The following is a 25140-nucleotide window of genomic DNA, read 5'->3' as shown; positions in this document are numbered from 1 at the left end:
GGAATGACTGAGAGAGGAAAACCAAAGACAGAATCTGTGTGTGAGTGAGAAGGCAGGACGAGGCTTATCCGAGTGTCTGAAATGGTTAATGAATGAATGCATTTGAGTTACACAACATGCTGTGCATGCAAGGACTTCACTATGGAACATTATGGAACATTCACTTCATAGAAATAAAAAGTAGAAAATTTTAGGATCTTTGTTTGAACTTAGTGTCTGATCCAGTGACATTATTCATTAAGTCAAACCTAATGATCTTTTCAGCAACATCTTAACACGCTGTTTGTCACTCCAGCGTTTCCATCTTCCCGCTGTAGGTCTTACCGTGACAACAACCGGCTCAGGCTACTTGGGTACTGCCCATGCTGGCAGCAGGGTATTGGTAGTCACTCTCCCAGATGAACAGACAGCTTGCTACAGATAGCTACCTACTTCTGCTAAATCAGTAAGTTGAAAGAATTACATTCAAAACATGTTTCTTGCCCTCTTCTGCTGCCGTAATGTTTACCTTGTTAGTTGGCTGATCAAGCTGTCAACCATATGGATGCTGTTCAGCCCTTTTTGCTTGACCAGGACCTACACAGCCCAATGTCCATGCATTCTGCAATGCAGTGTACCTCAATGAAGATGAGAGAAGCCAGCATTTTCTCAAGTGGCATCAGGTACCTGTGCCTTTGCTTTAGTCATCTTCCTGTCAACGCCCCCCCCCAATCCTGATGTACATTGATTCAGGTTCTGTGTATGGATCTCCAAATTTGCACAGCTATCTGCTTTGCTGAGGTTCCTTTGTTGCTGCAGTCTGGACAGTGTTAGATAAGTGGGTTGGTTTTGCTTTGTTTAATGTTTTATATAAGAGTACCATGGTTTACAATCACTTTAGTCAAGTTGCAACAGAAAGGGGATAATAACATGAGAGCCGTCTGCTGGTCTGGAGGCACTGTGATTGAAATAGTCATATCATAAGAAATCATGGCTCAGACAAGCTAGAAGAGGTTTCCAAGAAGACATCAAAACTTACACCTATGTTACACTTAGTTTCTCATTACACTCCATAACAGCAATAGCTACTAACCGGAAAAATCTTCCTGGGAGCATGTTCCCAAATGTGTCACATCATTGGCTTAGTTATGTAGAGGTGCCCAGGAAACCAACAGGCTGCCAGTGATGGCTAAAGAGGGGGCAAAGCCACCTGTACTGTGTCCCTTCAACTTTGATTTCATGGTCATGGCTGCCTAGAGTTTTAGAAGCTGGGGATTAAAGGGAAAGGAATAATGTCTAAAAATTAAATATAATGTTGAATTTCCTCATTAGATTGAAATTTTCTGACAAGGCCCAATGCAAACAGAAATACCATCCTCAAATTAGACTGATCCTGAATCACCTAGTTGGACTAAACCCTATTTGGCCATCAGTTGGCCTCTCTAATGACACACAACTATTTCAAGCCATTGAGAATGATCACAGTTTCAGTGAGCTGCCTACGCTTTGCCATGGTTACATGAACAAGTGATTTCATCACACATGGTAGGCATTGGTTGGCATGTGTTGGCATTTGTTTGTTTGCTGGAGCTCCAGCGCACTCTCAGCACTATACATCAGAGAGAGGAGGTTTGAGCTTCCGCCCCTCTAGCCCCCAGACTGTTAATTTTAACAATATGAGTAAACTCGCCAGAGTTTCTGCACTCAGTGTGTTTGGGCCATGCCAAGATGGGGGTGGTACAAGGAGTGGAGTGGGGGCACTACAGAACAGAAAATGCGGGTGGTTTAATTGCCATGGGAACCAGATTGCCTGTGGGGAGGGAGCAGGTCTGGGGAGCTGGGGAGGGGACGCAGAAGAGGTGCTGGTTTGTAGCTGTATTTAGGTTTTGAATTGTTTGTGGCAGGGAAATGTCATCAGTAGACGTTCATTTGGTTTAAAGTGTGCAGCTCTGCACCTGCTGGGATTATCTTCAGGAAGTTCATGGCCAAAATGTTTTCCTCTGATACATCAGTGTACTGAAGTGGGTGGCTGTGTGAATGTAAGTTCTTGTAACTGACAGCAGTTTCATCTATTGTGCATTTCATTATGTGGATCATGGCTAAAAAACCCAGGAAATGTTTTTGGTTCCTGTGAAAATTAAGATCACATCAAAGACTGAGCATCTTTGGCACCCCCAAACGAGGCTTGTGTCATCTGTGTAGCTTCAGTTTCTCAAGCACTGAAATTTGAGGTAGATATAACCGTGACATCTTCACAGTGAAATTTCTCAGTAGTGACTCAATTAACAGGGCTTTAATTTCAATGAGGCCTGCAAGGATTAAGCTTAAGTAATTAAGACACCAATATTAATTATGATTCCAATCAACAATCAAGAAACCTAATACCAAATAGTAGTTAAAAATTTGCCTTGCAATTGCACTGATTTTAACTCAGTACTCCAAAGGGAAGAACACCTTGAGTCCTGTGTCCAGTTCTGGGCCACTCAGTTTAAGAAGGACATTGAGACACTTGAAGGTGTCCAGAGAAGGGCAACAAAGCTGGGGAGGGGTCTGGAGCACAGCCCTGTGAGGAGAGGCTGAGGGAGCTGGGGTTGCTTAGCCTGGAGAAGAGGAGGCTCAGGGGAGACCTCATTGCTCTCTCCAGCTCCCTGAAGGGAGGTTGTAGCCAGGTGGGGGTTGGTCTCTTCTCCCAGGCAAGCAGCACCAGGACAAGAGAACACAGTCTTAAGCTGTGCCAGGGGAGGTTTAGGCTGGAGGTGAGGAAGAAGTTCTTCCCAGAGAGATTGGCCACTGGGATGTGCTGCCCAGGGAGGTGGTGGAGTCCCCATCCCTGGCAGTGTTTAAAAAGAGCCTGAATGAGGCACTTGGTGCCATGGTTTAGTTGTCATGAGGTGTTGGGTGACAGGTTGGACTTGATGATCTCTGAGGTCTTTTCCAACCTTATTGATTCTATGATTCTGTGATTCTAAGATGGTTTCCTCACTTTGTCAGCCAATAAAGATGTCAATTGCAGGTGAGTACGAAGGTCGTATTTCCTAATGGAAGTATTTCAAGCACTTGTTTAAGAAATTGTGTAATACAGTAAATGCATTTGGCCTCTCCCCCACCTCCCCCCCCCCCCCCCCCCCCCCCGCCCTTTTATTCTATTGCATAATAAAGCAAGCATTTCCCACTGGGAGAGTATCAACTTTACTTTCAACCCAATTAGACCTTGCTGTAAAATAAGATTCAATTGAAATGAACAAAAAGCCCATTACACAACAATATTGTCAATAAAACTTTCAGAAGTGTTCTTGAATGGCACCTCTTTTCCCATACTTCTTGGTAAAAGGAACCATCAGATGTGATTTATGAGCACACATATGGAGCTTGCCAGATTTGTCTTTTTTTTCCCCCTTAAGATCTAACTGCAGATTTTAGAGGAAAAAGAAAAGCAGTTCTGCTGAATTAATTTTCCAATTAATTCATAATCTCATGAGTTAGACATTAGAATAACTTCATTGAATGAATATTCTTTGCACCTGCAAACGGAGCTGCTACTGCCAAGCCCCGAGACTTCAGTACCATTGCAGTCTACGTACTGACTGCTCATTGATCCTGCGGTTTGGCTGCTTTAAAACTTCAGCACCAGTGTGAAGTGCTTCAGACATGAAATGTTAAACTATCTTTTGAGGGTTTTAGTCTATTGTAGTATATTTACAGCTTAATGCACTTGGACTTCAAATTTAGTTTTAAGTAGGCTTCTTTTATGAGGCATACAAAAAACCATGGTGTTTTTTAAACCAGATTTATAGACCCTTTGGGCTGCTTATGTAGATGGTTTTGCTCGTCATCATGTCTACAGGCTCCAAAAAGCACCGGGCTGCACCCTGTGTATTCTCTAAAGCAGACTTTCCAGTGAATATTGTATTAGTTGTCTCTATTTAAGTGCAAAATAAGGTCCTTGCTAATAGGAGGGAATTATTTTCATCTTTTCAGTTTGGCTAACAGAACCTCACTATTGTTTTTCAAGTTACATAGAAGAACTTTTCCAGCACGGACACAGTTCAAAGCTAAGAAGCTATGACAGAATTGTCTGGGTTTCCTTGGCATTTGCTTAACTGTTATTATGTGCATCGCTGAAGGCCATTGACTCTGACAAGCAGTATAAAGTAAAGGAGTAACCAATCAGGATAGGGGACAGGATACAGTTCCCTTTCCTTTTCTGATACTCTGGCAAGGTAAGGAGTGGTCTGCAGCCTGCTAAAATTCAAAGGGCTGCTCACACAGGGAAAATCACTTTTTGTTGGGAAAATTCTGTAAATGTAAGGATGTCTCAATGTGACACGACACAAGGTTTTCATGATATAGTTCTGTGACAACTAATTAGTAGCATGTACAGGCAATTGTGTATATTCAGCATTAACATTTCCTTTTCAAATGAACCTTCTTTCCCCCTTCCTTTCTGTAGTTCTGTAATGCAGTAAAGCATTAAATACGTGCCTGACACATATGTCATGTAAAATCTGGTCCACTCCCTTGCTGCAGACCTTAGCAATAAAATAGTGGCCAGTTAGTGCAGTTGCATTTATGAAGCCTGGAGCATATTGCTAGTTGCTCTGGATTATGACCACTTTAGAGCAAGGAGAAGCAATTTTTTTATATACTAATTTAGATTTTACTATTATTATTATTTATTTACTGCTATCCTTTTTCCCCCTCCCTGCTTTCCTTTAGGAAGAGTTAGTTGCCTTTGTTTTAGAAGAGGTGGGCAGAGATGGGGCAATGCTGGGTCACCCCTTCCAGCCCTTTCTGAGGGTTTTGTTACCAGCAGACCCTTTGATAACTACTTCAGGAAGGTCCTCTGCTGCTTTAGGTGTGACTGCACTCCCAGATTTTAGCTAGATGACAAGAAATTGACAGGCTTTGACAAGAGTGGATGGCTTTTGGTACCACTGACTACCTCTCTAGACGCTTCAGTGACCTTTGTATCCTTTGGAGCAGCAGAGAACTTACTTTGTGATTTTTATGTGCCACCATTTTCATCTATAAAATTAGTTGTAAAAATGATTTGGCAGATTGATACATATGTAAAATATTTGTCACATGCTTTATGCTGCCTTAGGGTTTTATAAGTAACCTATCTTTATCACAATGAGTGAGTGCAAGATGACTCTTTCCAAGCAGTAAGTTCCATAGCAAATTAGTAAAGATGAAGGAAAATGTATGACAAAATTTTCACAACTGCCTAAAAATCAACATTTTAAAATCTGCTGATGAGATAACAGAGATATCTAAAAACCACAGAGGAAGGATTAATACTAGTGGAGTATTTCAGTATTGTAATGTGAAAAGTTACCTTTAAGCAGAGCAAAGCAGTGACTTTATTAAATAAACACCCAAGGCTGAAGAGAATTCTTTCAAATCCATTGATGAAGCAAATCTCTATGGCAGCTTTGACTCATTTGTCTGTGAATGTTAATGAGTGGTGGTGGTGGTGTGTGTGCAAAAAAAAGCCCTGAGAGCAATACATTCCAGAATCACAGGACAGTTTGGGTTGGGAGGGGTCTCAAGGATCATCTAGTTCCAACGGTTCTAATGCCCCTGCCGTGGTGTTTGAGTGGTGGGAGAAATCAAAAAATGAGTTTGTATTTAGCTGAATATAGAATAATAGACCCCAGAAATGTTACCTGGCAGTGCCAATCTTTGTGTGGGGCTTGTTGACACATACTCTTCATTAAGCAAGTAACATGTTTGCACCTGGGCTGTGTTCTCTAGGCACAAAGTCAATTAATTAATGTACACATCTGTACTTTACATTTTGGTTTTAAGTTGCTGGTAAATAATGGAGGGGAAAAGCCCCCAAACAAACAAACAATCAGGGAAGCGTTTTGTTTCTAAGCAGCCAGCTCTGCTAGCGCATTGTTTTCATCATAGCTTTCCATTTGGCTTTAATTATTTCTACATTTTCCTGAAAATTAAGGTCTTTTGTGGGTTAAAGGTTCCTCTGCTCCTGCTGCTTTTTTCTTTCATGCAGACATACTTCACTGTTTCTGGCAACCAGATTATCTTTAAAGTAGCACATGGTAACGCTGCAAACAGTGAACACTGACTGCAAATGAGAAACAAGCAAGCTTTTGAGCAACGCAAAACCTGGATCCGATCTTGAGGTGGTGTAAGCTGATACAGTTCTGACCTGAGCCAGACTTCACATCGTCCAATATCTGTGGACATTACCTTTATATATATATATATATATATACACACACACATCTTCCTGTAAATGCCTTCCATGACCATCAAGAGAGGTGGCAACTGAAATTACACCATAGCAGAATGTCTTTAAAAAAGAAAATGTCAAGCCTGCCATACAGCATTCCTTTTGCTCTTTGTGGGTGACTATCTGCATCTAATACAAATAAAATGAAGATATAGGATGGGTTTCAGTGGGAGCAGTATCAGTATTGCATGGATTAACAGTAGTTTCTACCAGGCCTGGGTGACATTTTGATCTAAACAGAGTGCTGCTTAGCTGCATGGTTTTAACCACATCATAGAGGAGGGAAAGGTACATTTTACTCCATGGTGCTAGTAAGGCTGGAGGAGGGTAATAAAGCATCTTTATTCATCTGTAAGTAATATTGTTGTTATAACTTTATTCATGGTTTATCTGTGATTTAAGACTTTAAGGTGGCAACATTACAGACCAAACTCTCTCCCCCAAAAGCAGTAAAACATATCCTCTCCCGAGTCTTTCTTTTGAATATATTCCTCCTTAGGAATTGTGCTATTTGTGTGCTAATTTGCTTCAACTAAAGGAAAAACTTCTTTGAGTGTGACAGAGCACTCCAACAGCCTGCCCAGAGAGGCTGTAGAGTCTCCTTCTCTGGAGACTTTCAAAAGCCAACTGGATGTGTTTCTGTGCAATCTGCTCTAGGGGCACCTGTGTTAGCAGAGGTTTGGACCAGATGGTCTCTAGAGATCACTTCCAAGCCCTACCATTCTGTGATTCTAATGCAGCCATGATTTTTCAGTACTACCTGTCAGGCACCATTAGGCAATGATAGGCAGCCAGCTTTCCTGGCTTGTTTCCACTGCTGTGGCACAGACCTCAATCCTGTCTTCCAAGCTGTGCTGACACAAGTGTTTGTGGGATAATCCTGTGAACTGCATTTGGTGCTGTCTGCATTAAAATAATGCACGAGGCATGATTTGGAGTCGTCAGTTCACTAAGCAGTACCAGTGCCACAGACTGACCATGTTCAACTGATAGAGGAATCTCGCTTAGTAAAGTAGTCCTGCTAAGGACAACTCAGGTTAATGCCAGCCACATCAAGCTGCTTTTTTCTTTATTACCATCTAAAACATTTGAATTAAGAGATGGCTGGATAGCTGGGAATATCAGGAAGCCTGTATGCTAATTGCCTTTAAAAATAAATCCATCAGAGCCACTGGGGCATTTCTGCTGGGTTTTCAGGTTATTCATGTAAGTTATGAGGTTATCAAATGCCAATGTGAAATTGTTAGGCATATGCTCAGATATCATCTTCCTAAGCTATGCAATTACTCAGGATGTCATCTCAGTCTTCAAGCAACTAGAAACTTCTGTTTCTACATAAAACATCATCAAAGGCATTAGAAAGCCTTTGGCAATAGAACACTATTAAAATACCTCAAGCAGTGCAATCCATTAATATAAAAGAGGTTAAGTTCAAGAGAAGTAGTTAGGGCATGTCTCCTTGGTAGTGACAGCAGCACAGAGCCCTTGAAATTAAATCACCCTGCTGAGAAACTGGGGTGTCTGCATTGTAATGACTACAGTGCAATTCCCAAACTGCTATGCTTAAAGGTAATTTGGACATATCTGTGTTATGCTTCCGTGGCTTCAGGCAGCAATGGTCCTTCTTTTGTGAGTGCAAATCATACTAAAGCAAGAACAATACAACACAACCCAGATGTTTATATTACTTGTTTCAAATTCAGCTGTATCAGATTGAGTGTCCTGTTCTAGTGGCTCCTTCTGGTACCCGAGTCCTTGCAGCACACCTGAATGGTCCCATACAGTTTGAACAGCTTGCATGCAAGTCACCTCTCTTTGACAAGCCCATGAAGCTGAGGTTATTATGAGACCAAACCTCTAATATGTTCTACAGGACCAATGAAACCAGGGAAACATTCTCCCAACTTACAATTAACCATATCCTTTGAGATCAAGAGCTCTTTATCAACATGATGAGTTACAAAAGACAATTGTGCAGGGTGCTTCTTAGCATTTCTATATTACTTTGACAGTAAACCCACAGAAATAATGAAGTTTTCATCATGAAAAGGATGAGATGAACTGTACCTCAGTGAAACAGCTCCAATGTAGATGCTTTGCTAAACTGTCTTCATAGCTGATCTTTTGAAAACAACAGTTAAACGTTCAGAATGGTATACAAACACAATTCACACACAAAAATCAAGGGGTTGAAAGTTTCACTTCACTGCTACTGGAGGTTACACTATGCCCTTAAACATCTGCATTTTCTAATTACAGAAACTGTAATGAACACCAAGCTTGGAGCCGTGACTTCCTTTATATTCACAGAATCAGAGAATACACAACCACAAGACACTTCCACCTTTCTGTGGATGTGCATGGGACCTGGCCCCAGATGAGTATCTCTATGCAAAGAAAAGTGGGATCTGTATACACTTAATTCCTGAAGTCTACTGAAAATGCCAGCTGTGAGCATTTCTGGAATGACAACAGCCCATCACTGGAAAGAGAACAATTCACTGCCTGTAAATATGCAAAGAGCTTACAGATTAAAATTGTTTTCAGTCATTACTTGCATGGTCTGGTCTTGATAGGATGATCAGTTTTCATTTTGTTCTATGTAATAACTGAATTACTCATCTCTCAATTAATGTACTGTGACCTTAGAAAGGGTAGAGAAGATCTTTCAGTCATCCCACTCCGAGACTGTGCTTTTCAAGAGGGCAGCATCTCTTCCCCTCACAGCAGTTACGGAAGGGTAGAGCTATCAGTGGTGCTGTCCAGATGTATATTTTCACAGCCCTGTCCAGGCAAACTGGAGCTGTTTATCCTTGTCTAGTGAAACTGCATGCTCCAACATGGCATTTTGTCTTCTATTTTTCTACCTGTGGGCCTGCCTGCTGTGAGCAATCATTACATAGTTAAAAATAATCAGTCTACTACTAAGACTTGTACCTATAAAGCTTCCTCATGTTAGACTTTGCCATTAAGTGGAAAACATGGGTTTGTATCTAAAAACTCTGAGTACTTTAATGGAATGTACATATGCTATATGCTGTACTTCCATTGCAGAATTTCTGATGTTATCAAGGACCCAGCCAAAGTCTGTGGCATGATTTACTAGCTGATCAATATTCGTAACTAGAGTTTCCTTTAAGTACTTACAGACTTTCTCACTGATACCTGTAAAGCTGTCACAATAGATATTACACACCAGATGACACTTGCCAAAGTCTTGCCCCCTGTATCATAAGCCTGTCACCCTGCAGGTCTCCATGCCTCCACGGAGCTCTGGGAGCTGCCTCTCCTGTCGTGACTCCTTGTGCCTCCACGTGAGTGTTCATTTCCCCAGTCATGCCCTGCAGACTGCTTTGTCCATAAGGTTTTGACTCCCTTAAATTTGTCAAGTAATTGACAAATGGAAGCTTTTTATTTGCAAAGTATGAAAACTGGCTTGCTAACTGAGGAGCATTATAAATGAAGGCTTGAAAGAATGTGGTGAAAAATTATTTGAGTAGCTTCAAACTTCTTTCACTATTTGTATGCAACCTGTATGAAATGGCATTTTTAGTTTCAGTGAATAAGGTTTTGGTTTGCTCAGAGGCTCTCACTGTTTGTCCTAAAATAAACTCAGGGAATAAAACTCAGCTTCCGTCATGTTTCTAGAAATCTGTATTTGTTAGACTACAGCATCTTACTTATCCTGCACCACTTCTCTACAGAGCCCTTTTCTTGCAGGTTTCCCTCTGAAGCCTGGAGATCAGACTACCTGCAGCAGTGGAATTCCTCACTTCCCAACCTGACCAGGGGCAAGGGTAAGAAGGAGGAGGGGAAAAAGTCCTCTTAGATAACTTCAGTGAATTTCAACCTTTTTTTTGGGTGTGAGTTGACTGAAATGTGTTGCATTGGTTAGAATTTGTTGTGACTGTGTAAATGACAACTGTTATGATTCTTGAATTTGTGAAATTGAGGAGGAAACTGCTACACATGGTTCAAAGTGTGTCATCTTAATTTCATGCTTGGATAATTTCTGCTTGGTAGCAAGATTGATGCTTAGGAAGTACAGCAGGGAACAGTGAGCAGAGTATGAATATTCTGTTGTTGCATCTTGCAGTCATAGGAAGGGTGTTGTGAGCTCTGAATTAGTTAGCTGGACAGTAACTGGAAACATACTGATGGCCAAACAGCTAATTCACATCAGGGTGTCATTAAACATGTTATCACTAGAAGGCATTAAACACATGAGTAGCTACCCAAAATGTTTAGGAGGCCTCAGACTGGAGGAATATTTGGTTACAGTAGCCCCTTCCTAGCTTCTTTGGAGGCCACTGTTATGCAGCAAGGAGCAAGCTAGCAGCAGAACTGCTGTGCGTATGACACACATCTTTGTTCTAGTCATAAGCAAGGCATACTCCAGCAGACCTATGGAAGTATTCCATGCACTGAGTAGATCCACAGGAAATCAGGGTTTTCTGTGTTTGCAGGGTAGGTGTGGATGTATTTCATGAAAGAAGCCACTTAAGGCCCTAAGTGGCTCTGTGTTTGTAAAAGCCAGTCCCCAGGGGCCTGAGTGCGAGAGCTACTGGTTAGATTATACTTCTTCCCCTATGAAAAGGCAGCTGTGTTGTTGCATTCCCAAAGGACAGCTTAGTTCTTGTGGACTGGAAAAATCACCTGTGAAAGTGCTAAAAAAATTGGGCTGAATTTCCCCAAACTCACAATAGAAGCAGCCTTACACAGTAAAGAGAGCTGAACCCAGCACTTGTTTCTGTCATAGGTAACTAGCAGCAGAGCTGCATTTTGCAAGGAGTGGTATTGTCTGAATTCAATGTGCCAGTGTGGAGAAGCCTTAATTTCTTCAAAGGAATGTTTTATTACAATTAGGTTATGATTATCTGTATCAAAACAGAGGCATAAGCCGAGCAGGGCAGACCTTGCACTCTCATGAACAGGCAGTCTGTCCCACAGTCGCACACCACGGCGAGGCAAGGGTCCTCGGTTAATCTTGCATCTGTGATTGATGTTCTGCTTGACTTCCTCAGAAGGTTCTTCACATTTCTTGGATTTTGGAAAACAGAGTGGTAACATGATAAACTTTGATCTTAAAGATTTAAATTCTATTTGTTCCCCCAAATCCTTTGATACCTTCTTTGTTTTCATGCAGCAAATGCATTAGTTAATTCCTCTAAAACCACCAGCAGCTGACCGGTTATATTCCTGTCAGTGTTAGTCACTTGCCTGACTTTAGCATGACTTGCTACTCTTACAAATTACCTCCTATTATGTGCCACTTTGCCTTAATTCCTCTTCAGCAATTGCCATTAGTGCTTATATAATAAAAGCAGAGCAACCTGTACATACTTCACCCAAGAATCTAGCTCTCAGGGCTGTTATTCTTCTCAGTAGCTTTTCTAGAGGTAAACCCAGCAACATCTTAGAGGCTTTTATCAATGATTAGCCTATTGCAGAACTTATCTCATATACCAAGAAATGTGCTATGTACCATTTTGGAATGGTATTGTGGTTCATAGCATCCTATCAGCATGTAAATACTGCAGTAAGAAGTGCCTGGCTCGTGCTTAGCTCTTACCTTGCTCTGGCATAGCTCCATTATTTCAAAAAGACATAAATGAGTTCAGGTAGATCCAGCAGAGTTGCACAGATGAGCTGGTGAGCTAAGCAGAAATTCTTGGACTTGGTTGGTAGCTATAAACATTCTTAATTCTGCAGGCAAATCTTACTTCATCTCCCTTGGCTTGTCCATAAATGTATCGCAGTCTCGGCGCTTGTAAGCCCCAAACCTTTTGGCTGCCAGTTTTATTTGGTTCCCAATGTCCTCTTACCAGGAGAGTATAAGTGGAGCAGTACCAAGCATCACTCACAGTGGAATTCTGCTGCTTTCATGGTGTTACTGCTGCTCACAGGGCACTTCCCAGATTAGGTTTAAAATACCTGCTTGAGTCCCTCTGAAAATACAGCTATGATTGCACAGCACACATTGAAGCTGCCCAAGAAGTTTGGTCCCTATCCAGTCCTTCAGTCTGTGCTGAGATCCTGATGATGCAGCACAACTGTCAGCACATGACCTACTGAAATTGAAGTCAGTTTGAGCAGTACCTTAAGCAGCACTCCCCCCTTTTTGTTCCAGGTGCATGAAGTCGCAGGTCCAAGTGTCTCTCATTGCTGTGCAAGTACAGTGTTATCTATGTGCTCATACACTTGTATGCAATTAACTGCGTAATTTCCTCTCCATATTACCCCCAGTGTAGTTAATGAGATGATTGTACATTGGCAGCTGTTTATGGGTACTAATTTTTTAGAAATAGAAATGTTGCTTCCCTTGAAGTTTTTCACTGTGGGACGATGAGAGAAGTCTGATGTAGGGAGTTTTTCCTTTGTAGTGGCTAAGACTTTTTGTACTATCCAGCATGGGTGCCCATTTTGCACTTCATAGAGTCTTGCAGCCAACCAAAAGGACAATCTAAATTTCATTCTCAGAAAGCCAGAGTCAAAATGCATCTGAAAGTATTTTCCTGGAACTGCTCTACACATCCACACACCCAGCTTCAGTTCCTTTTCCCCCCCCTTCCTTTTCCTACATCTCAAACCCTTGCAGGCCCACATCACAGAAATATGAACCTGCATTTTTGCTGTGCTGTATTTCAATTGCTGTTTCTGCACTGTGTATCCTGGTAATGACTTCCATGATTATCTGTAATTGGAAGCACTGCCAGTTTAATGAGTTTCCTGCTGGCTATGTTGGCCTACCCATCTACCCTCCTTCTTGGAGCTCTGGTGCTTATGGCTCTGTCCTCACCGGAACAAGCAAATAATACAGACGAGTTTTGAAGTTCCAGAGAAGCTCTCCTCTCCTCTCCTCTCCTCCCCTCTCCTCTGCCACTGTGAGCAGTGTCAGACCCTTGACCAAGGGTACTGCAGTGCAAGTTGTGTGACTAGGATTGCTTGCCTGCTTCTGTGTTCATCTCTCTGATAACGTTCACTTTGCTCAGCAGCCAAGGTGTGTTAGAGACAGCATTAATAGCTCAGGCAGCTTTGGGATTGCTGTGGTGATAAGACTAAGAAACTGCCTTCTGGCTTGCGCTCGATGTGCATTGTATCTGCGGCTGGGGCAGTCAGAGCAGCTGTCTGGGGAGACGACATGAGCCTGTCCACATCCTGCTGTTCATTCCCTTGCTGCTGTTCTAGAGTCAAAATTTGTGAGAGAGCAACAGAACACTCCTGTATATTCCTTTTAGTGTCTGACTATGGACCTGTTGTCCACAAATGTGTGCAGCTGCTTTTTGCACCTATCGATACTCTCTTACTCCACAACCCCCCATGACAAGTGTGGAAGGGGAGAATTCAGCCTAAACCACCACAGTTACACAAAAACAAGCAGGTTTGGGGAGTGTTTTATGAAAGGTAACTTCTGCCATAAATACAATCTGTCAGTACCTTGACTTTTTTCTGTAGTAGATATCAGCATGAACCATGAAATCAGCAAAGCATAGTGGCATTTTAATCTATAAGACACTGAAATGCCAGAAAAGCAGTGCTGGGGCAGACAAAGGTCATGGGTTTCATTCGGTCTCATCTTCCCAGCACTGGCCTGCATGCAAAGGAAATACCTAGATTACTTTCCCAGTACTTTTTCCAAGCTTCCAGTGATCTGCAACTCAAAAGAGATCCTGATCCAAAAGATCCAGGTTCAGTAGCAGTTTTCTGGATTTTTCTTTCACAGAATGATCTATTGAGTCCCTGCAGTCTGGGCATCCAAACCACTCTGTGGCAGCCTGCTCCCTCCATAGCAATCCTGAAGCTCCAGCATTTGCACTGAGGTCAGGCAGCACCTCATGTGTGTGGGGAGCTGCAGAGATAAACCCCTTATTATTTTGAATAACGGATTCCAGCATGTTTATGAGCTGTGAACAGAAAGAGGGAATGATTTGTTTTCATTTATTCATTTGAATTTTCTATTAATGCTACTGACATGAGATCTATGGACCTACTGCCTGATTCCTGACTATAATGATGATGGAACAAAACCAGACACTTCTGAGAATCACAGTTTTAATTCGTGCCAGGCCCTGGAGAATACGCTGCATTTTAAACAAAGGTTCCTTCCTGCTGCAGTCCACAGTAGTGTTTATCCGAGCAAGCCAGGCTTCAGCCTTCAGACCTGGTGCTGAACTGGAGCCTGTCGACAAAACCGGGATGGTGAAGTGTGGGGAAGGTTTGTAAACAGGTGAAGTGGAACCTTCTGGGTTTAGTGTTCCATAATCAGTTCCAATTGGGCAGAGACTGAAAACCTTAGATGTCAGAGTTATACAACAGCTCCTTCAGAAAAGCAGCTTTAAGTTTTCAGTGGGCTTTATAATAAAGAGCATGCATGAAATGTTCACCCACAGATAGTGAAGTGTTTGCTTTGCTAGCAGTACTCACCCACCATCAGCTCTCAGCTCATCCTTTCATAGGGGGAGAAATGCATTTAATATTCTTCTTCATCCCTAATGCATGTTTTTACATTACCCTTATGTTATCGTGTGTGGGTTGTGCAGAGCAGACTTAATGCAGCAATTTGTAGACCTGCATCAATTTAGTGCTTTGTTGTTGTTCTTAAAGAAATGCTATATAGAGTGCAAAGAGTGAAGCTTTTCCACCTGGGCTAAGGTTAAGGACTTTATCTAAAAAGAGAGGGGTTTTTGAAAGTAACAGAAGTTGTCTATTCTCTATTCATACCTGTAGCTTTGTATGCCAGCAGGGTTTGATTGCATCTGATCTATTTCAGCCACCTACCAGGGGATGTGACAAGCTGCATCCTATGAGCATCTGTTTCTCCCCTGCTTTGAAGGGTCACGTCTAAGTACAAGCTGCTTAAAGATTCTCACACCAGGTAACCTGGCTTTGCATTTTCAACATTTCTGAAATCTCCCTATGAAGTTCTGCAGAAGTAGTGTTTCTTGTGGACTGTGAAGCCAGGTTCTGGGCTGCACGTGCATTTGGCAGAGAATTCTTCCTTTCTACTGTGTTAGGCATGTGTAAGAGCACTGCTGCTTGTTTTACTGTCTTGCCATAGCTGAATTGAAAACATTCAGTCTTTTTAAATAGAAAGTTGTTTTGGTATTAAGGAATGATTGAAAAGGACTAACACTGGTCTTTGTATTCTCATTTTGGTTCAGTCTAGTGCTTTGGCTTGGTTAATAGTCCAAACGATGATGAACTCCCAGTAATGTGGACTCACATAGTCTCTGGTATCAGTTTAGTTAACTAGCTTTACTTTAATGCAACCTTCTCATAGCAAATAAAAAGAAGGCTGTAGCTCTGCCATCCTTTAAAATCCAAGCTGTCATCTCCTCAAATTTCACAGTGGCAGGCCTACTTTAATGTGGAGCACTTCAGGTTCTGAATGCTGTAGGCCAGAGAACTTCACCTGATATTCATTGCAAGGCTCAATGTGCCTCTGCTGCATCGTACATTCCCTTGTTATCATGTGCAAGACTCTTTGGCTTTGATGCTTCCCATCTGCTTTTGTGAACTCAATTTTGTTTTGAAGGGTCAACTTTCATCTAAATGATGAGAAATACAGGAAAATAGCCTCTTCCATTTATCAGCCTATAGATATTTCTTCCATAATTTGTGTGAAATAAAAATAGAAGTAAGGTAAAAATGTGACAGAATTAATGCAGTACATAACTCTGGAGGCACTGCTGGAGGCATAAGGAATCCTAATGAAATCATCAGTCAAAGGATGCTCCAGGTTACAGCACGAATATGAGAACTGTAGATTAATGTGCTTAAAAAGAAAGTAGATGAACAGACAGGAGGCATGACTGAAAGACATTCAGAGATCTTGGGTAGTTAGCATTTAATTCTCTATTTATGAATCCAAGTTATGGATGTCTAGCAAGGACAGCATTTCCCCCTGATTTTCCATCAGCAAATAATCACTGTGGATTTCTCTGCTGTACCCCTGGTTGATATCACTGACTGTCCTGTGGCAGCTACTCCCCAGCAGTTTGGCACATCCAGATTGCTCATTTTTAATCAGATAAAGTATTTTCCTCAGCAGCAGCTTTCATCCTCAGCAGGCTTTCTTTAAATTTATGTGAGTGTTACTAAGAAACATTGCTTTTCTTGCACTGTAGAGTAAAACTTGCTTTAAGGACTGCTTTATGATCACACTTGATAGCATTTAACAGGAAGTGATGCCTCTTTCACTTAAGGGGCTTTATCTATGTCCAAGAAGTCACAGCCTCATCCTTGGAGTCTGCCTCCTCAAGCAAGTGTCTGAAATGAGACAGTTTTTATGTGCTTCCTGTAGCTGTTCAGAGGGGCATACTTTGCTGGCTTCTCTTTCTGTGATGCCTGTAGTTCCTGTGCTCCCATTAAAATGCACATTTGACTGTGATGCCTGAGTTGGTATCAGCTATTCCACACCTCGAGAGAACTCCACGTGTCAACCTCTGAATTTCTTCTCCCATGATGAGCCACTTTCTCTCACCAAGCACAGAAAGGCATCACTCAGCAGGGCTCAGCACTGCAGTCAGGAGCAGTAGTTTCATTTCCCTTGAGGAATGGTGGTCATATTACTCAGTTAAAGTGGTCCAAGTTTGGATTTTTCATTTAAGAAACTTATTGCTCACGAATAGCCTCAGTTATGAAAGATTTACACTGAAGAACCCTACAAAACTGCTGATGCAATTAAAATGAGAATACTATTCAGAGGTAAGGTTATAGGATGAACAAGGATGTATAAAAGCATTTGATTTAATAGCTTTGGAAGAATTACCCTTCATCTATTTCAGATCTACTTTTATACTAAAACAAATCAGCCTGGAGGTTAATTCATTTTTTACTCTCTGTTTGTCTTTCAGAAATTCAGTGATTTAAGCACTGTTTTGCACGGCAGTGCTCTAGAAGCTCCAATTCACATGCACTGGACTTCCTCTGAAAACTACACAGATGGCTTTTTAGTCAAGCTCCTTTCAGTGGGTTGGGGTTTTTTAGATAATGCTCAGAGCAGGCTGCTCCACTGCAGAATGGTTCCATGATCCATAGTGTAGTTTGCTTACACAGGCTGTGCCCTATATCTGTGGCCTTTCCCATGATGATCTTTCACATTTACTCCCATGTAACACCATCAGATCACTGTGCTCTTAACTTCCCTTTTTTGTCCCTCAAAGCCTACATGTCTCACTGCAGGCTCTACCTTCCTTCTCTGGCTTGATGGCTGAACCAGAGGCAGAAAAACCTGCTGGCTGACCATCTGGCTAGCACCAGACTGTCTTGCTAGAAACAATAACTTCTGGAGTAATGAGTGCTCTGTAGTGTTAATTAAAAGGGTGTTCATCTAATCCGTACATGGTGGCAGGTCATACTGTGAGGCAAATCTTTGACTGACAAAATCTTGTGCACTCTGACTAAACCAAGCACTTCTTTTGGATGTAAACCAGAACCTAATCCTGAAAGTGGTCAGGTAAGAAACTGCTGGGTGATCTCAGAAGCTGAATTTATCACATCTCTTATCCTGCAGTTTTCTGCAGGTTACTATACTAATTCATTCTTTCTTTGAGCCTGCCCAGTGCTTCTGTGCTGCTGCTGCTAAATGCCTCTTCCAGAGATTCAGTATGTTCCAGGACTGGCTGGAGAAATCCACTGATTTGCTTGGTTTTGACACCAAATGGCATTCACCTCCAGAAGAAGAGGGCTTGTTTTGCAGGTTATTAAACAGAAGCTTTGATAGCTCAAGTCTTAGTTTAAAATATGTGTGGTTTCAAGCAGAGCCATGTGTTTACATGAGTGCCTGGGTGTGCAGTGCCAAGCATCAGCCTAAGACAGTAAGAAAACAAAATGTACGTCTTCCAGTTTTGTCCAAGTGTTTTATTCATGTTGTGAACCACAAAGTAATCGCTCAGTTTACGTGGCCTCAGACTCATCTGACTATTAGTTTTACATTCCTTACCTTGCATATAAAATGCAAAGCAAGCTTTGTTCTCACAGTTACTGAGAGAACAGCAAAATGGTGTTTTCCAGACAATCCAAAGCACATAAAACCCAAGGCAGGGTAAAACCAGAGTCAACCAAAAGCTCAGAAGTCCGGAGTCCAACAAGGAATCCAGATGGGCTCATTCTTGAAGCAGTTTTTGTAAAAGCCAATTTTAAGTTATTATTTAGAGGCACACCAACTCTTGGGTTTGATTGCATTAGGCCAAAATGAATGTCTTCATTATAATCAGATAATTAACATGGAGAAAATAACCAGCAGCTCTTACCTTGTGGGCAACCTTCCAGAAACAGTCACATTCATTGCCTGTTTTCCCTAATGCCGTGGCAATGTGGAATGGACATATCCCACCATCAGCGGAGGCTGTCACAGGCAGCTAGAGCTACTCGAGTGTCAAACAGTGCCAAACAGAAAAGAAAGTTCCCCGGAGTCGTTCAGCTGAGCCCCGCAGCCCGGCGCGGACCCAAGCCTTCCGACTCCTTGAAAATGAAGTCCATCTAGTGGACACAAGGGGGTACTACAGCAGCAACCGGCGCCTGGGCAGGTATGCCGGCGGCGTCTGCGTGTATACATGCGCTTGGTTTCGTTTACTTAGTTATTAGTTATATGGTGTGGTTGGTTGAAGTTTCGCCCCAGCATTAACTTTGCCAGGGCAACTCAGTTGAAGCAAATGAAGCTGTATTTACAAGCAAAATCTCCACTCTAGGATGGAATGCAATGTGTACAAACTACACAGCATGTGCAATATGATACAGGTATTTACAATTGATAAACTGCACAAGGATCCCCCTGGCCAAGGACCAGGGGAAGCTACTAGCTTCTCCATCCCTACCCCCTGTACAAAAGGGACAAGAGAAAGGAGCAGAGAAGTTAGCCTTAGCCAAAACCAGCCGAAAAGCAGGTTATCTGTCCTGGGCAAAGCAAAACAGCCAGAGATCAGAATAGAAAAGGAAGGAATTATTATGGTACAGCTCCTCTTATTCTAGATATTTACCCAATGAATTTGTTTAGAATAATCTTTTGTTTTCCTTTTCACACCCAATAGTGATTTATTTATATTTTTCGACTTTTCTGCTCAAAATCTGTAGCTGAATTTTAAAGGCATAGCCCAAAACCACCACAAAAGGTAACAGGATTTTTGCACATTCCTGAGGCCTGTGGGGAAGTTACTTTGATGGCTGCTTTCCTCAGTAAGCCTTGATGGAGAGAATGTTTGTAAAACATATCCCCCCCCAGCTTCTTACAGACATCCTGATGAGGCTGCTGGAATTCCCTTCAAATACAACATCTAAATTTATCACCAGAAAACACGTGGCATCTTGAAGAAGAACGACTGATAATGGACTGAGAGACAGGTGGGGGTTGGTCTCTTCTCCCAGTCAAGCAGCACCAGAACAAGAGGACACAGTCTCAAGCTGTGCCAGGGGAGGTTTAGGCTGGAGGTGACAAGAAAGAGTAATTGGCCATTGGGATGTGCTGCCCAGGGAGGTGATGGAGTACCCATCCCTGGAGGTGTTCAAAAAGGGATTGGACATGACACTTGAAGCCATGGTTTAGTTAGTCATAAGGTGTTGGGTGATAGGTTGGACTTGATGATCTCAGAGGTCTTTTTCAACCTTATTGATTCTATGATTCTATGACCTAAGCTGCATAAATGAATTAAAGGAACAGTTCTGCAAACCTTCTCCATTTGCTTCAGCAGATGTTACACCAGGAAGCCTCCTGAGAGGTTTGAATGCATCCTCTTACTTGAGTACACTAGATCTTGCTGCCTAGGAGATGCACAATTGACATATGTAATAGCACAGGGTTACCTCAACTGTGTTTAAAAACAGGAACACTGTGAAACAGAAAGGTAAAGTCGTGATTAACAAACAGGTTCTCATATAAATTTTATTTATGAAGAATAACTGAGAGCACCCCAAGTACTTTATGATCTTGACTACCATAGCCCATGGAAGTAATCATAGGTCAGAGCACAAGAAACAAACCACAAAACAGTTTTGAAAATGTTGTGTGCCTTTAGAGATCATCTAATCAAAATTACTCAGAATTGAAGCCTTTTGCAGCACCAAACCAAAGAGCTGGACTGCCAGAAATGAGAATCCTGCTGCATTTCACATCCTCCTCTCATATCAGAGCGGAAGGGTAGCACTGCTGCTGCCTGTATGCTGCCGTCCGTCATCTACTCTCTCTGGAGCCTCTCTTTACCGGTGATGCCTGAGAGAATTAACTTGGAGATCCATGTCTCTGAAGCCCAGCCAACACAGTGATCATTTACACCAGTTGTTTAACAGAAGGGCCGAAACCACAGTGTAACTGGAAAGTGGCTGCAAGTCTTGCTTTGATGGCTTCTGAGCAGTGGAGCATCCTGCTGTGCATGCTCTATTTCTCCTTCAAGTACCCGTATCAGGCTAATTAATTACCCAGGGAGCTGTGTTGTCCCTAATGCTTTGCAGAACGAGCAGGGCAGCATTCTCAACTATTGATGTCCCTTAAAATCGATGTTTGTAATTTGACAAGACATTTTCTTCTTGTGATGTGCTCTCTATGCTTGTTAGGGCAAAGAAATTCCACTGAAATGGTATAGCACTGTCGAGAAGTTTCAGGATTACCAGCTCAGCAATTCTGCATGAAACCCACACTTTCCCCAACAAGTTTCACTTCTAACAGCCTGTAAAGGCTAGTCTAAACAGAGAGAGTCAACAAAACCCTACTCAAGCTTTCATTTGGAAAAAGCAGACAATAAATAGACCATTGGTAAGTTATGTGTCAGTGTGTGCTCGTGTTTAAAGAAATGCAATAGGTTAACTTTCTGATTTGACTGACTTAAGCCTTTCCACATCAACTCAGCAGCTCTTCTTACTTTTCAAGGGAAAACCCATGAATGAATGTAACAACTTTATTCTCCTTTTCACATAAAAAATGTTAGTGATTGCTGTCAATGCTAGCATTCATACACCAATCCTACTTCTTGCAAATAGCAAGAGAAAAATCTACTGTAGTATCAGAGCACTTTCCAGCAGTGCACAGTAATGTTTGCATTCTCTTCAGAGAGGTGCAAGTGTGAAAGCAGAGTTGGTTCAATGGGTGTCACTGTCTATGTTTTAGAGGAAGCAGTTCCTTATACCTGATGGAAGCACTACTGAGGATTGCAATGACTCTGGGGGAGGCTGTCCTCTTTATATCCGTCTTCTGTGGAGATTTGTGTCACCTTTGCTCTAAAGGTTTGGGAGCTCTACCCTCAGAAACCTCATGAAAAAGAGGCTTTGTTTCCAACTGGTTTTCAACATGGAGCATGAGGCAGTTTTCCCAATATCCTGGAGCAACCTCCGAGCACTGAACATAAAAGCAAGTGATCACAACTATTCCTGGACCATAAGCCCTATGCTGATGTAAGTTTGCTACACAGATGCCATTCAGAACAAGGGCAATGTCTCTGCAAGGTTAAATATTCCAAGGAAAGAGCACTTACTTTTATAAAGGTTGCAACTGCTGTGCTTAAAGTTTACAGAATGCAGCAGTGCATGTAAGAGACCTGGCAGTCCGATGTCTGTCCATCCTGAGGCACAATGGAGGGGATCAAGAATAGAACAGCCGCCTGATTTTTGAACCACCTTGTTTTTGTAGGCTCTTACATAAGCCTTTTCTCTTCTGACTCTGTATTCATCAAGTCAAGGATCTATCTCTTTGTTCCATTAGTGCACTACCTGAATTCACGGCAAACTAATGAAATGTGGCAATAAATCTTATTAGATGCTACATGCGGAGCATAGCTCAGTTCAGAACACGCTCCTTGGAGAGCCCCATGCCTCTTAAGCAGCTATCCATGAGAGTAAGATTAAATGCAGCAAAAGAGGGCAACAAAGTTTTTCAGAATGATGATGTCTAAATTGCAAATTCTCTCCATCTCCTTCACCTTGCACACATCCTTTCGATAAGTGACAAAAGCTAATGAAAATCAGGCCACAAGTGCAATAGGAAAAGAAACCGGGAACTGCTGACAGACTTTATGACAATAGTCTGACGGAGAAGCAAATGTCATTGTTATGCTGACATGCACTCTCAGCCAAAGGAGTAAAGAACTGAACCAAAACAACAACAACAAACCAAACCAATAATCCCCCTGTCCCCCCCAGCCAACCAAACCCAAGTAATTGTGAAATTGTTAAAGGCCTTTATGAAACTGTGTGTTGCAGCAGCAAAACAACTTTTGCCTTGTACTTAACATGTATTCAGAGCTAGGAAGTGGTGTGTGGTATTCAGAGAGCGGCTGCGTTTCGTGTGGTAAGTGTGTTCTTGTCATTGAGTCACAGGCAAGGTTTGCATTGCCTCATGCCTGATAACCAGAAGAGTGTTTATCAAATGCTCCTACAGACACTAATAGCACATAAGGAGTGCTACGAGATGAATTATTTTAGAAACCACTTATGCCAAGAAAAGGAGGAGAAAGTTAAATGTGTCCACAGCAAATGGATGCAGCACTGGAATGGCCTTGTTTCATGAGAAGCTACCTGAAGTAACCTGCCTGGGATCTGCCATGTTTGGTGGCAAAACTCTGTGATTTTGACAGAAGTCCAAGGGTGAAGGAGGAGCATGAAAATAATACCTGAATGCAAGCTTGGGGCCAGGGGGGAGTGGAGAAGGGGGAATATTAGCTACAGCAGCAGGGATGGTTGTCGGAAATCTAGGCACCATTTGCGTGCAGGGAAGTCAGATTCTAAGATTGTGGGGGTTTGGTTTGGTGGTGTGGGGGTTGTTTGGTTGGTTGGGTTTTGTTTGTTTGTTTGTTTTCAAACTAAGAATTAATCCAAGATAAAACTGATCATTATTTTACTAAGTTCTAGTGTTGGCTGGTGTCTGTGCCCTATTAACTTTTTAGGAACACATCTGTGCTGACATGAGGGGAATCAAAGGTAAGGGAGGGGAAGCAAAGGTAAGCAAGGAGAATGGATTTTGTTGTTTGGGTGGTTTGGTTTGGGTTTTTTTTTATCAGCAATTATGCCTTAAGTGTCATCAAAACCAACCTTGGTAATTCTGTGATGCTGTGAAAAGCCTTTATGCTGTCTTTGAGCTGGCTGGGCTGGCTCAAGCCCTGTGCATTTAGGTGACACAAATGGGCCTCTCTACAAAGTCGCTTTGCTGGTTCAGATTTGTTCTAAGTGTGCTGCTGGGCTAGTGTTTTGCTATGGGATCCAGGCCAGGCCAGGCATCGTCAGCTTGCCCCCAGCTGTTGTATTCTGGCTAATTCATCAAGACAGTGTTCCTGTGCATGCTATTCAGCAGTTACAGGTGGTGTATCAAAGGCTGGAATACCACTGAAATACTCTGTGAGTGGCTATGCTGATGACAACAGGACTGATTTCAGAGCAAAGCATCAGTCAGTGATTATGAACTGGTTCCTGGTCCCCAGTCTGCAGAACAATTACATGATATTCTCCCAGGCTTTCTAGTTGTTGGGTGCTGCTGGGCTTCATTGTCAATCGCTATATTAACTGCTTTTTCTGTAGCCCCAGAATATTCCAACAGGACTAGGGGCTAAGTCTATGCTCCATCTGTGACCAGTTAGAGATGAAAGAAACCTTCAGGGTAACTGGGAACATCATGGAAGCTACACTGCATTGGGGCAGCTACTAACTAGAGTTTTGAAGGAGCACCCTAACATGCCTTCCCCCCTACCCCTTTTCTCCTGTGAGACAGAGGATAGAAGAGAAAGGTATCATCCAGCATGTGAAGATTTCAGTCAGCTTTCTGTTCTCCCCAGCTGCTTTGCACTTCCCTCACAGATGCAACAGGGCCCCAGAATTCAACTGCTGAAATGGAAACATGTTTCATAATATATTATGAAAAAGACATGGTGAAAAATTCCAATGTAGATGGAGGATCTTAGTGCCAGATTGTGCCCTGGGACTCCTATACATATCTTCCATTAAAGCTATTAAAAATGTTTGCATTTCAAGGAAGAATTTGGACTTTTGACACAATTCCCTCTTTTTCTTTGGGAGCCAAACATTTTCTGTGGTAACAGAAAATATTATAACAAGAATAAATATAATGCATTTAGGCACTAAAATGAATAACAGTCCTTGATCTATTTGCTGAAGATTACAGGCATGAGATGTGAAAGCTGTTAGTGGCTTGAGGAAAGATATTTGCTGTAATCGGCACTGCAGCCTTCCTTGTACTACAAAATGTGAAGGGAATGACTCGGGAGGTTTCCAGATCCTCACATCACTTGGAGGGCTTGCTATGCATCTTGTGATCACAGTTTTGGCCAGTGCTTTGCTGTATTTCACTACCTTTTAAATCAAGAGATCCTGAGATCTCAGGGTAAGGTACTTGCCCCACGTGAGCTTCTCCCTCCTGTCACAGAGGGGTCAAAATCTTAGTGGTGAGTGTGTAATTGCTGTATGTGTAAGGGAAATGCCTAGCCTGCTTCCTGTCCTTCCAGGGTGCTGTATGAATTAAAGTGGTGTTGTATCAATGGGACACTTATTTCTTCCTTCCCTTTTTCTGCATTGTTTCAAAGTGGAGCAAGTGTGTCTGATGAGAAACTTTGTCCTCTGGAAAGGAAATAGCTCTCATCCTTCTCTCTCTCCTCAAATGTTTGGGGCAGTCTGAGTATGCTTCATAGAATGGTTTAGGTTGGAAGGGACCTTAAAGACCATCTAGCTCCAAACCCCCTGCCATGGCCAGAGACATCTTCCACTAGACTAGGTTGCTCAAGGCCTCATCCAGCCTGGTCTTGAACACCTCCAGGGAGGGGGCATCCACAGCTTTCCTGGGCAACCCGTTCCTGTGTCTCCTCACCCTCACTAAAGAGTTTTATCCTAATATCTAGTCTAAATCTACCCTCAAGCATCAGTCCATTCCCTCTTGTCCTATCACTACAAGACCTTGTAATAATCCCTTCCTG

This window comes from Dryobates pubescens, chromosome 12, assembly GCF_014839835.1.
Source record: "Dryobates pubescens isolate bDryPub1 chromosome 12, bDryPub1.pri, whole genome shotgun sequence".
In the NCBI taxonomy this organism is placed as follows: domain Eukaryota; kingdom Metazoa; phylum Chordata; class Aves; order Piciformes; family Picidae; genus Dryobates; species Dryobates pubescens.
This window is presented reverse-complemented; position numbering follows the sequence as displayed.